Below are 14,330 nucleotides of genomic sequence, written 5' to 3'. Positions count from 1 at the left end.
TAAAAATTGGATAAATTCGATGGAAAAGAAAGAGTGTGGAATTGTACCGAAAGTGGAAAAGGCAGATCAGGAAGGAAGCTTTCTTTGATAACTCAAGAGGCACTGCCCTACTTATTGAAGCTAGATCAGGGTACCTTAGAACACGCAGCTACAAAAAGAAATTTAACGATGAAGACGACTCATGTGCAGTATGTGGTAACTCCACTGAAACAGTTGACCATGCATGCTGTACTCGAATGTAATGGTATCCATCCGGAAGACGATGCAGGCGCAGTCACTCTTCCTGAAGCTCTGGGGTTTAGAGATACCAGTGGCCGGGTGAATAAACCGGCGGTGGAAGCTAGCAAAAAACGACTGGAAGATTGGTGGCTTAAAAGCAGAAAAGTGACATAATGTTAGTAACTTAGAAACAAAAATTCAATAAATAGAATGATGGTATAGTTAACCAATCTAAAACAATAACTAAGATATAGGGGGGAAATGAGCATGATAGCAACTGCTACCAGCCCGTTTAAAAAGGAATGCTTCTATATTCCATCCATCCATCCATCGTCAGCGCCCTCCATGGAGACCCCGTCAAAACCTCCGCGCAGCGCGGCCGCGTCGTCTGTTCTCCGCCGCATGGAAAAGCATGTTGTCGTCTGCTTCGCGCTGCTTTCCAGGATGTATTTGCGGCGCGCGATCGGTTATTTCTCTCCTCCTCCGGCCGCGTTTTGGCCGCCGTCGCGCTCCAACAAAGAGGACAGAACAAAAAAAAAAAAAAAAAGGGGGGGGGGGGGGGAAGATCTAGAATAAGAAAAAAAATGACGGCTCGCTTTTTTTTCGCAAAAGCTTGTGTGGAAACGATAACAGGGTTATTGTCGGTGATTTTTTTTTTCTCTATCTTGCACCTCTGTTTATAACTGGCGGGGCCGTAGCAGCCATCGCGGAACCGAGTCGGCCTCAAGAAACAGATATTCGTCATTAATGCGATCACTTGGCGCTTATAAAGGAAAAACACATACGTCAATCGTTCTATCCTCATACGCGATCTTGCTTCGGGAGCTCAAAACTCCGCATTCGCTAGATGAGATAACTGAATTAGGAATTGCACAGCGTAGCTGTGGAATTAAGAAGACAAAGGTTTCCGTGGAGAGATGTCCCCGCCTGCGTGGAAAGTCGGCAGGCATTTCCTCGCTCTTCGTCTTGTGGAGAGGAAACTGCCGCAAAAATGGCATGCCTCGGCTTCTCGTCAGTGACCTAGGTCATTAAGAAACCCCTCATCGGTAAAGGTAGATAGGTAATTGATTTCGGATGCCAGCGCCGCAGCAGCGAACTTCCCCTGGCCACTGTCGGCAGGAACTATGCAAGGCGACATGCTTTGTGCATTTGTAGGGAACGCGTCCTAATCGCTCCGAAAACAGGCACCACGGCGCCGGTAGCATCGCCTAAAACGTCTGTTTCCAATAGACCCCTTTCAAGTGAGCAGTCACAAAGGGAAAAGAAGCTCCCCAATCAGCGCCCGGCGCACGCGATGCTGTGTACAAGCGCATCGGTTATTCTCCACGAGAAGGCTGGTCCATTCTCTCAACAACATGGACAGATACATCAAGAGATGCCGCCTCAAGGCCTTTCAAACTACCTGTCGCTTACTTCTCGCCTTCAAGTAGCGAATTCGCGGTCATATTTTTTTTTTTTTTTTTGTGTCTGAGCCTTCCAACAAGCGCTCTTTGAAAGCAATCTCTGCGGCGATTAATTAATCATAATTTCTCGCTTTCGAAAGCACCGATAAAAAAACATGCCTCCAGCCAGCCTCTATGTCAGCCAGGGCACAGAAAAAAGCAAAAATAAGAAATCCCGCTGGCAAAGAGCGCCGGCTTCGTGCGCACAGACGCGCGACCATCCCCCCTTGTCCTCACTTTCCTTCTCCCGTTCCGCGTGCACGTGCGGCTGTCCGTGGCACGCGCTCCCGAGCGAGGGGCTGCGCAGATTCTGCAGGCAGTCGTGCGCAGCGCGGGCGCGAATTTTTTTTTTTTTTTTAGGAAGGGAAAGGCGCAGTAACTGTCTCACTTGTTTTCTGTGGACACCGCAACCGCGCCGTAAGGGAAGGGAGGAAGGTGGGAGTGAAAGTGGAAAGAGAGAAAGAGGAGCCGTAGTAGAGGGCTACGGAGTAATTTCGACCACCTGGGGATCTTTAACGTGCGCCGACATCGCACAGCACACGACGCCTCTTCGTTTCGCCTCCATCGAAACGCAGCCGCCGAGGTCGGGTTCGAACCCGGGTACTCCAGCACAGTAGTCGGGCGTCTTACCACTGCACCACCCCGGCGGGGCGCGGGCGCGGATGCGCGTAGGCATGGCCGGGCTAAAGGGGAGAGAGGCGCGCGTCTTATGGCGATTTCCACTGGTCGCTACGGAGCACGTTTTCTTGCTCCGGGACGACGATTTCGATTTCGACTGGTCGACCAAGATAGGTTGCGCGTATTCCGCTGGTTGTTTGGGGCAGAAAGAGCGCGCGCCTCACTCCCCTTTAGCCCGGCCATGGCGTAGGCACGGATGGTCTCGAGGGAGAGAGCGCGAAGGAAGCGCTCTCTCCATCGAGACTGGCCGTGGCGTAGGCTTTGTAGTTCCTCTCCGCTCCGCTAGAAACCGAGCGCTGGCGTCGCGGAGCAAACTCCAGCTTTGGTTCCCTATTATGCGTACTTAATAAACAAATCGCACCCCGCGTATCTCTACGTAAATGCCTTCTAAAAAATAAAACAAAGCTGGTCCTGAGCCATAATTACGTATAATTATTTCTATATTTGCCTCGATAAGAGAAAGTAGCAGGGGGGCGGGTGGGGGGGGGGGGGGGCGATGTAGCTCAGTTAGAGCACCGGACTCGATATTTGGAGGTCGTGAGTTCGGTTCCCACCATCGGCACCCTTTTTTTCCCTTCTACTTTGAGCTTATTTATCTCTCCCCTAAACAGATATTACTAGTTTATGGGATTACCGAAGTTAAAAAAAAAAAAAAGATAAGTACAATCCCCAATGCTTTCCTTGTCCTCGCCGACTGTTGGCTTCTTTCCTTCATGTATTATAACGAGCACCCTCATTTCCCCTTCATTTATCGGCTTGTAGCTTACGGGGGTCTCGGTTCTGGCAGTCTTGAAGCCATAGGTAGCGTAAGGGGGTTGTAGCACAGCTTCCGCCCTCGCTCTTGATCGCGTTCTACGTGACGCTGGCGGTAACACAGGACGTTCCACGCACGCCGCTATGGTTGAGGGTAGCGCTGGTGAACGCTCTCAAGGTTCGTATACAGAAAACATTAATACCCAAGAAAGGAGCAGGGGGGACAGCGGCCGATGTAGCTCAGTTGGAAGAGCACCGGACGCGATATTCGGAGGTCGTGAGTTCGGTTCCTACCATCAACACGTTGTTTTTCCTTCTACTTTGTGTTTATTTATCTTTCCCCTAAACAGATTATATTACTAATTTATGTGATTACCGAAGTTAAAATTAAAAAAATATATATGAAGTACAATCCCCAATTCTTTCCTTGGCCTCGCCGACTGTTGGCTTCTTTCCTTCATGTATTATAACGAGCACCCTCATTTCCCTTTGTTTTATCTGCTTGTCCCCGTTGCAGGAATACCACCGCACTGCCCTCCTACGTCATCTTGACATTAGCGCTCTGCGCACTCGCATTGGCTGTTGCAGTCCGCCGGTGCGTTTACCGCATGCGGACTGCCGGTGACATCGGCCCGGCTGGACGCAAGCGGCGAGCGCCGATTAGCCGGAGCGGATCGCACTCGCTTTTCGCACGTGTGTTCCCGCCCGATGTCTGACAGGATATAACGTCAAGAGAGCTTACGATGAGTGTGGACACACATTCTGATGTCGCAGCGAAAACACGTAGCGGCCGATCGGCACTACTTTATACAGGCCGCTATTAAATGACGATGCCGGTTCACGCTGCGCGTTTTTCTGTTTACACTTTGTGCGTTATTTGGTCGTATATGTTCCTGTCGCCATGCTTGTTCGCTGCTGCCTAAGCTGCAAATTGGTGTATTCGGCACAACCATTATGGGGAAAACTTTTAACCTGCATAATCGCTCCATCGCCTGCGCGGTTTTCTTTTGCACGAGAAAAAAAAATCAATATAGACACTAATTACAAGTATTGAGCGTACGTGACGAAACACGCACACTTCCATGACTCAGTCATGGAAGTGGTAAATAGCGAACGTTATCCAAACGTGACAACAGTGCACAAGCTCCGCTATGACAACATTTTTATCTAGATTATGCCAGTCTGTGTCCAGCTACAAAACAGTGCATTGAAATAGTGGCTTGCGTCGCATGATGCTTAGTCGGCGGAGATTGTTTTAACAAGCTCTAACTACCGCTTTCCGCAGTGCTCGTTTTCAGAACAATTGGTAACTTTTAGCGTGCACCGCTTCATTCGTCTAGAAGCGAAATACGGCATTTGGCTTACGGCGCAAACTCGTTGGATAAATATTAGAGAGATTTAGCTTACCGGAGACGTATTACGTCTCACGGAGACGTACAGACGTAGACGTATCGGACGCCTACTGCGCATGCGTGAAAACTGCCGATACGTACAGGCGCTGGAGACGTACTCCGGAGACGTATGCCGCGTGACGTCCAGCTTGCCGTAATCTCGCGAGATCTCACGAGATTTCAGCAGCCATGGAGCCAAGCCGCCAAGCTAAGCCAAGCGCCGATGGGATGGTGCTACGAGTGCTTGTAGAGTGCTGCTGTGCGCAACGGGCCACATAGTTCTCCCGTTTTCACATTGGCGTCATCAAATGCTGTAATATCCTTGCCCCGGCCGTGCCAAGAAGACATCATGCGCAAGCGTTTCAGTGCGGCGGACGACCAGCAAGTAGCTCGAGATCGCCACCATCCTGTACATACACAGTACAGCGCAGGGAGAAGGCGCCGTCGAAAGAAGTTGCAACGATTTCTAGGGATCCGCCGACGGCGAACGAGCGCTCGCTCCGCTGCGCAATGAAGGCGTTCGCAAAGGCCTTTGCAAGCCATCTAGCGTCAGAAAAAAAAAAAAAAAATGATTCTGGTAAGTCACTACTCACTACCTTCTTTGTTCAGACGATCGGACTGGACAGCGGACTGTCCGAGCGGAACAATTAGTTATCATATGTGACGAAAACGGCACTTTCGAGTAGCTCGGAATGGCAGTGACTCTGCGCCTGCCGATCGCGTGCGCTCAAAGTAGGAGTGGTGGTGGATGATGCTTTCCCACGATACATACGGCCCGCCCGTCTGAACACCGCCTAGTCGATTGCTGGGGAATAGCAGCGCAAAGTAAAAAGCCACTTACGTTGTGCGAATTAGATACATGATATTTCAGCATTTTTGCTAAGCATGGCTCGAGTTGCATAATATAATACACGTCGTGTAGCTGCTTTTGTTTACATGTGCATGTAAATGTGCACAGCCACCAGGAGCCACAATAAATGAAAATTGTTTGCAAGATGATTTACTTTATCTTCTCAGACAATTGTCTGGCACCATTAGCTAACAGCACATGCTGAATGCAGTGCCAAAGCCAAATATTGCAAGAGGTCATTTATTTTATTTTATTTTTCCCCAAGCTTATGAACTTGTGTCCCTGTGTCAGCACGTGAAATGAAGTGCGCCAATATTTTATGCTGTTGGACAAAACATTCAGGCACTGGAAGTCCTATTAGCATTTACAAGTCGCAGAGGCTGAACTGGTTTGCTCATTGTGTTATAAAAACACCTGAAACTTAAAAAAGGATCCTTGTTAAGGACCATTGCATTGAATGAAGGCAACAGTGTCTGCGTCGTGGCACTTTTCTAGTGTCCTGGCGCAACTTTCAGCTGCACAATTAGATCCTGTATTATGTTGGCAAGTTAATTACCAATCATCTGTGTCTCATATGGTTATTCCCTTTCAGATGAAAATGAGCCTGCAAGTGCCTGAATGACATGGTGCCCAGAGAGACTCATGATGATGAAAGCAATCATGACAACTCCCGGAATAGTAAGCGACAACACTTCTTATATTACTTTCTTCAATGTTCTTGTTGAACATGTTACAGCTATTTACAAAGCACTGCAATGTTCAGTCTTGATTCTCTTACTGCTGTGTACAAGGTCTAGCCAGAGTGCTAAAGTAAGCTCGTGCATGTTGTTATGCACCGGAAAACAGCCCAAGATCTCATGGCTGCAGAAATAATTATTTCTTTCATTTGTTTGCTTCCATGGCACAGCCACAAGTCTGCACAGTGTGGAGCCGCTGCCGTCAACACCAAGCCTGCAGTCAGTGCCCCTGAGGGGTGAGGACATATTTATGTTATTTTGAGCAGCACCAATTTGTAAAAAGTTTTATTTATCTCAATGCCTTAGCAACTTACTATAGTTTAAAACTCAAGACTGCTTAGTAAAACTGCACTAGAACCTAGTTGTTAGCTTTTGCATTCATGCCAAATCTATGCACGGACCAGCAGCAGCAACAGTGCATTATACAAAATGCAATGGTCTATGAAAGCAGCGATAAATGAAATAAACGAGTAGGAAAACAAATTATTCACAAATTTTCATGTTCATGGTGCACACTCACGAGACCATCGCAATGCTTTGTGTATTGTTATGCTTGTCTCACTGTTTTGAACCTACACTCCATTTGGTGGCATGACTGAGTCTTCGGTTTGAGAGAAGAATGACGTTTCGAAGATGAGAGAACAAAAACAATGAAATTTGATTGCACTTCTGCAGACTTATGTACATACTTCAAAGGTCTTAACAGCAAAAGGTCAAAAGCAAGTTCATAGCAATGATAGACTATTGAGCCTCTTGCCCAGGGCCGGTATTTTTTTACTCCACAAGAAGCCTTTAAACAATCAATCCAGCCCTCTCACAGAACTTTGGCCAATAAAACATGGCACATCTCTCTGGGTTAATCAGCCAGTCAATCAAACAGTATTGGTAAGCAATGTTCCTGCAGTCATACCTTGGGAACAGGCGAGGAGACATAGAAACTTCCATTTTCACTTCGATAGCGTTGCAATAGTCGAACAAGGAGTCTGTCTGCCAGAAAAACACAGGGCATGTCTGATGTCACATACAGCGGATCAAAACAGCATCTGTAGAACTCAACTCCTAATGGATCAGTGTAATGGTTTTATGGCCATGTCCCTTCTCCCAAACAGCCACCGTATCTTCCTGTGCAGTGTGCCCTCAGGCATCCCTCTCCAGAATGTATTCATCATCGGGCAAAGCATGGGAAGTTCCCACATGCTTTTTCTTTTTGCGGCTTCACACTTTTGTGTGATGTTTGCCTGGACGCGTGATGCATTTCCAGCTCTTAGGTCATTGCACCATGACCTAAGAGCATAATGTGCATAATCAACGCAAAAGCTCAGAAGTAATATTTTATAGAGACATTTCTACCGCAATTACCTATTTGGTGAATTTTATTTATCCTCAAGAAAAGGATGGCAAAATTATATTATTGTTTACTCCACCCTCCACTGTGGTCTTAATGCATTGGTTGATGTGAAAAAATGATTCAATTTGTTTTCAATGTGCATCAGAAGGAGCGTTCACTGACATAAAATAACATCAAATACCATGGAAAATCTTTTGCATATGCCAGCAACAGGCAAGTCCTAGTATAGATTGCTATTGAACGTGACACTTAGTATTCTCTGCGAGCCTACAATTGTAATGTTCCAACTCTCATTGCTGACAGCACGATTAAAAGGAAAATTTCTTTCTGGAAAAATAATTAGCGTTGTCTTTGAACAATTTATATTAAGTTTGTTTGATTGAAGCCACAACAATAATGTTAACAGGAAGGCTTTGCTTTGCTTTGTCAACGTGTCTGCATCTGTGCCGGTCATAATAGAACAGTCATCTGCATGTGGTGGTGGCAAAACTAATAAATATCCAACAGGCGCAAGATAGGTGTCAACTTATCCTCAAAGATGACGGCCTGGAGTCCTTGGACATGGGCGACGTCAGCTAGTCGGATTAGACCTAGCAGAGTTTCAGGGCGTGAGCTCGACAGTAGTTTCCAAAAATAATTTTTTGTCACTCGATTTATATTTTAGATTTCTGGACACGCCCATATCATATGTACCAGATCCACCCTATATATGTACGACAAATTTAATGGATATGTCGATGTGGGCAATGTCTTTGATGAAAACTTTCAACAACAGTGGCCAAAGCAGGCTTCCTTGTGAAACACTGTTAGTGACTGTTAGATCGTTCAAATGGTGATTACTCAGGCATGCTATTTGTGTTTATTCTCCTCTCCTTCGGGGCAAGTGCCAAGGGTTATACCCTACAACCTGTGTGCAATTCTGTTCACAACTATATAATCACACCAGGTAGATTGCTACAATGAGAATTCACTGCCTTTTCTTTTCCTTTCTTTTTTTTCATGAAATTCTAGTTTAAGATTCGTAATTATCAAAATATTCAATTGCTTGTCCATGAACCTTTTGTACTTGCTATATACCATGGCCTATTCCCCGCCGTGGGTATGTGCCATTACCACTAAAGACAGTCATCAATGGGTCTGATACATAGGTCAGGGGTGGAAGCAGGCTCAAGCATTTTGAAGCAGCTTTGGGAGCAGCGAGACAAGAGTTTTGGAGCATTTGAATTATGTTTTGGAGCAGGTTCCTAAGGTCAAATGCCTCTGATAATTGTAGTAATTGTTTTTTTCTTTGACAGAAAAAGATGAGCTCTTCCTTTTTATGCAAGTTCAATGCCTGTCCAACTTCGCACTCATTTCTGACAAGACAACGGCCAACAACTTGGAACAGACTAGCAGCAAACAAAATGCTTGCTGGTGTGCTTTATAACTGAACACCTAGTGTGACCTTGTGACCTAACGCAGTTGCCTATTCTGACTTGACAGATTCAAATGTCGAGTTTACCACTTCAATGCACTCAAGCAATGCCACTAATTTGGAGCTCAGATTAATGGACATGCCATTTCTGCTCTCTATCTTGTGCATATCCCTTTTTGATCCTATGCCTGTGCTGATAAATTCCTCAGCAGTGGTCAGTAGTGCCTTCAGGAAATGTAGATGGCACTGAAGGGTAGCCTTTTCATTCTTCAGCATTTTTACTTCACTACCTCCTTCCAATAGTTTTATCATTCTTTGATTGAGCAATGCTGGGGCTCATTTTTTAAATCTTGGCAATAGGCCCTGTATGGCTTTCCAACACTCTTGAGACGCTTCCTAGTGAGTGACATCTTTGGAGTACCAACCCATAACGATTCAAGTATGATTTTGTCTGCCGTAGGCCCGACAAGCTTGTTACTGAAAAAGAGGCTCGATAAGTGCCTTCTTGTTCTTAGACCACAACCATTAGAATAACTCATGTGGTTTTTCCAGTCGGACAAGTTTCCTTCCGAACGACTCACAGTAGTTTGCACCTATCTGCTTCGCTTGCTGCTCTTGCTTCTCCCTTCACCGGCGATTCAAAAGGCTGAGAGGAGGTGCTACGGCACATGCACAGTGCATTTTTTTTGCAATTATCTCCAATCGCCAGTGACTCATATTAAATTTACTTGCAAACAAATATTTATTATGCCAAATGCTTCCTTCCCTTACAAAAATTTCGTTTGTATTAAGCCCAGTGCTAGATGCGTTATATCTTTGCCACTGGTGCAAAGACATTGTTTGCGTGTTGCACTAAATTTGATGGTAGAACATTAAAACAGCCAGTTTGGAGCAGTTTTGGAGCAATATTGCATTTTGGAGCAGGATAGAGCAGGAAAAGCAGTTTGGGAGCAGAATGGAGCAAATGGAGCGGCAATTCCACCCCCGATAGGTGCATTCACAAGAGGAGACTGCTGCACTTCTGTGCCATGATATAGGGGTATGCCATATGCCCAGACATTTCATGAATAATCATGTGCGTAGTTATTCACTGCAATACTAGCTGGAGAGCAATATTAAACAACCTCCAGCTTTCTCATAACAGCTTTAATTTTACAGTAATTTCTGTGAACACTGCACCTTTTCATTCCAGGAAGGTAGAAGAATACAACACGGATTTTTTATGCAGCACATGGTGAAGAACACTGCCCCGTGTGAAGATGGACATGTGAAGATCAGCTGGTGAAATCTTGGCAATCAGTGTTGACAAGATGCTGATTGCGCTGATGAAAGAATGAAAGTTATTTATGTTGGCACTATATCACATTGCAGATAGCACCAGTTTATTTTCTCCAAAACTCTCTCGACCATGTTCACTTTGCCAAATAAATCCCAAATACATTTTTGCAACACAAATGCTGTCGGTGTGTTTCTGTTCTTGCATTTTATGGTGCATAAGTAGCTAAGGCTACAGTTTCGCAAATACAGGTCCAAAATTGTCTGCAAAGGGCATTACACTAATTTTAAATTGCATATTTTAAGAAATATTTGCATTGTTAGAATTGTAAACATATGCAATGACTCGAAAAAAAAATATGTGCACAACCTCTCTCAGGTGAGCCTCAGCTACAACGTTGAAAACACTGTTAGTGGCCTGTGGTCACCACTTCACCAAAAGAAATTCAAAATGTCCCGTCACATAGTGGTAATTGCTAAAAGCATATCATAGGTCAGTGTTTCTCAAATAAGGGCTCACTAAGTGATTTTCAGGGTCCACGAAACCCACAGCTGCAAAAAAAAAGAAAAGAAAGATATGCGTGATAGCTTTGGCCTGACTAGACACAGTTTTGCAAGGTTAAAATCTAGGAGATTCAAAGGCGACTTTAGTTTATGAAAAAAAAAAAAAAGAGTGCGGAAACAGAGGGAGAGGGCATCTGCGGCATTCGTTGATGCCAACTATGGTAAAACTCTACCTCTGGCTGCACTACTGGATGGGGCTACAATGCAAAGCATCTCGGGCATGATGACAACATGACAGCTCAATGAGAGTACAATTAACTCAGTAGTGTACAGAAAACTCTCAATAATGACTCTAGCAGCACATGCGATCAATGAATATATGAGCTGTGAATTAGCGGCATGAAGTGAAAAACCATAAAATGGCATCATCACTTTTTGCATCTGGTAGCACAGGTTCTCACTGAAGCCGTCAGACAGCCTGACAAAGACAAGCTGTGGCGGTTCGCCAAAGCAGATGGCACTTCACACATACAGACACTTTTATAACTCAGATGCCACCTTTCCTTAATCTAGACAATACACAAATGCACACACAACCGTTCGGGTGAAACACTAGAGACGGCCCACGCAGCACAACTCAAGTACAGCGTTCAGACTGGTGGTCTAGTACATATTTGCGGTCACAAGCATCTCGTGCCACTAACAGTTCGAAGTTAGCGTTGGGAACAAGTGAAGCCGTTGGTCCGGAGCGCAGCTGTCAAGTGTTCACCGGTAGACGGTCACGCAGTCAAAGGAGCATGGGAGACAACGCCGAACCAGTCATCGCGTCCTTTCAGTTCGCCAAGTAGCGAGATGGCAAACCGAAGCTGTCATATCGCTGCACACAACACTCAGGCAAAAACCCCTGCATTTGAACACGAACGCTATCACACGCCACCCTAAACGCCACCACGCACACACCATGTCATGTTGAACACTGTGAGACGAAGACAACGAGAAAGTAGTCATGCACTGCTGCAATCAATCGAAATAAATATTGCTGCATCTCGCATAAAAAGAAAATTCATAAAGCTGCATCTCGGCATAACAGCGTCAACAAATGAACAGCATAAATCTTTGGGCAGCATTGTTGCATTCAGTGATGCTCATCTTGGAAATGGAGTAACTGTTCTAGAAAACACGAACAACAGAAACAGAAGTGGACATGGACGTACATAGGCTCACAACTGTATTTTACTAACCGAAAGAGGACACATATACAGCAAGCAAAGGTATAGCGTTGAGCATGCGGTTTTGTGCACTTTATATGTGTCATCTTTACTTAGTAAATCCAGTTGTGAGTCTGCAAGCCTCCTGTCCACTTGTTTCTGATGTCCAAGTTTCCTAGTGCACTTACCCTATTTACAAGATATGCACCACTGCATGCTGCAATTATTGCTGTAAGGAATACAGAGATGAATTCTGCGACTGTTGACAAATGCCTCAACTATGAAGGTCACTGCTTGCCATGCTTGTCTATATTTTACTGAGAAAGGCAGCCTAAAAAAAAAAAAAAAAATGTTCCAAATTTTTTGACCGCAGGACGTAGGCCGACACTTATGTCTGAAAAGGCACAAGGTACTAACTGAGGCAGACACAAGACCAAGTACATAGACACATGACAGCTGTACAAAGATGTTCGGCAGTTCATTGCGCAACTTTATACATGCGCCCTACCTGTTACCATCTCAAAGTTTGGTTCTTGAAATAGTCAATAAAAGCAAAATCCCGTGCTACGCTGCCAAACCCTTCCTCTACAGCTTTCCTAACGCTGCTCATTGCCTTGTTGAAGGCAACATGATGAGGCTGCAGTACGGCACCTCCAAACAGCTTGTAGAGTAGAGGCCATCGGGGGTAGGCTGCATCACTATAGATCACATATTTATGACCCATGGTGATCTTCTGCAGGTTCTCAAAGTGCACCGTCTCCTTGAGGATCCCTAAAAGATAGCAAGAATTAAAAATATAACCAGTGTGGGTCTACACAGGTGCCTCTGTTCTTTTTGTATAATAAGATGTAATTACAGTTGCAAGTTTTTAGATACAATTTTTTCCTACAAATTTATAAAATGCCACATGCTAACACAATCTTGCATCACATACTTAAGTGCCACGTTTCTTTACAGATGAAAAGCTGTTTTTCATGAGGTGGGTCATTGAGTACCCTTTCCCAAAAACCAACTCAAAAAATATAAAAGTACTTGTGGAATTTTCGCAGCAGAGATGTTAGGCTTTAATTTGGAAATGCACTCCCCTGAATATGAAAAACATATTACAGCTAGTTACTGCAATGAAGACATGACTGAACAGGCTTACCTGCATCGTGACGCCTGCCTTTAAATGGCCCACTGGCAGACTATGGCATTGGTACACATTAGTGCCTGATATTTCTGCACAGGCTCCACCTGTGCCCAGAGAAGTCCTCCTCCTGAGCCACAGATGGTCGACAAATTTGCCTTGCTGTGCCATGATGAAACCCCAGCAGTTGAGCACGGGGGCCTTCCTTTGCATGCGCCGCCTGAGGAGGAAAAATTGAAGCGGCTGCAAGCAACGATCGCTTATAGAGTCCCTATAAAGTGGTCATGAGAAAATAATCTTTCAGTGTGCACCTTCTTTACTGTGCCGTAGCATAATACTTATTGCATTGTTTTTGGAAGAGTTCACTAGCGTTACCTCGTACAGGCCCATCAATTTTAAGGTGAAAATCTTTAATGGCTCATACTGTCGGCATTCGTTTGTTTCGTCACTCTATAGCTGTCAATCAAATGACGTCATGATGATGCTATCAGAAAAAATTGAAATCCTGTTTCCGCTGAGAGCCGAACCTCTATCCCTCGCATCCCCATCCGAGCGCTTTAGCCAACTGTGCAACGCTCGGGATCGTGAAACACACATCAAAATTCTCCTTGTCTACAGTAGCGATGACAATGAAGTTAGAATTAGCAGTGATGACATTAGCAATGATAATGACGGTGCATTTAATTCATAATGATGAGAGCAAACGTGATGCATCGTGTGCACCAGCAACGCTTAGATTTTCACATTTCTGCAGTGTAGATTCCGCAGTGCTCCCAGATTTTTTCAACACTATCATCGACACCTGATTTTTTTTTTCAAAGCAAGCGAAATTCAGAAACTACATTAGTTATTTTCTTCTTCTTCTTTTTTTTTTTTTTTGTAATTGAAAGATCATATATACATCTCACTTTTGCAAATGGTTTGAGACAGTAAGGATGTAAATAAAGACCAGGAATTTCACAGAAATCATGTGCCAAATCAAAAATGAGCCAGATTCTACTGATGTGCAGATGGAAATGAGCCAAATCTATTTTATTCTTGACAGCTTTCTTTCTCAGCTTTAGCATGATAGGGTGGACTACTGCGAGTGTAAATTCAATTATTGCTTCTCCATAGCTACTTCCTAATCACTGTCTAGGATACGAAGAGATCACAGGAAAATCTGAAGCCAGAAGATAAAAACACTGGGAACATAGGCCTGCAGCAGACGAAGCAGTTTGTGCATAAAGCTCGCAAAATAACTTATAAAAGACTACATTTAGTTTAGCCTGTTGGCAGCGGCTTTCTGCATTTAGCAACATAAGCAAATAGCCGAAACTGGCAAGAAACGACAATATTTGCCGCTGTCTTGTCGCTTTGCATCCTATGTGCATCTACCATTC

The 14,330-nt window shown here is 44.8% G+C and overlaps 1 long non-coding RNA gene across 1 annotated transcript; it reads left to right on the top strand.

Annotated features, from left to right (window-relative positions):
• The first annotated feature begins 5,598 nt into the window (after positions 1-5,598).
• LOC146195273 (uncharacterized) lies at positions 5,599-10,124 on the top strand. The gene is made up of 3 exons (XR_014705992.1): positions 5,599-6,011; positions 6,241-6,306; positions 10,025-10,124. It is a non-coding gene; the product is annotated as an uncharacterized LOC146195273 (long non-coding RNA).
• Positions 10,125-14,330: the final 4,206 nt, after the last annotated feature.

Source organism: Amblyomma maculatum, chromosome 3 (genome assembly GCF_055883805.1).
Source record: "Amblyomma maculatum isolate TAMU_Amacu chromosome 3, ASM5588380v1, whole genome shotgun sequence".
Lineage (NCBI taxonomy): Eukaryota > Metazoa > Arthropoda > Arachnida > Ixodida > Ixodidae > Amblyomma > Amblyomma maculatum.
The sequence above is the reverse complement of the archived record's forward strand: the minus strand, read 5'-3'. Positions and strand labels throughout refer to the sequence as shown.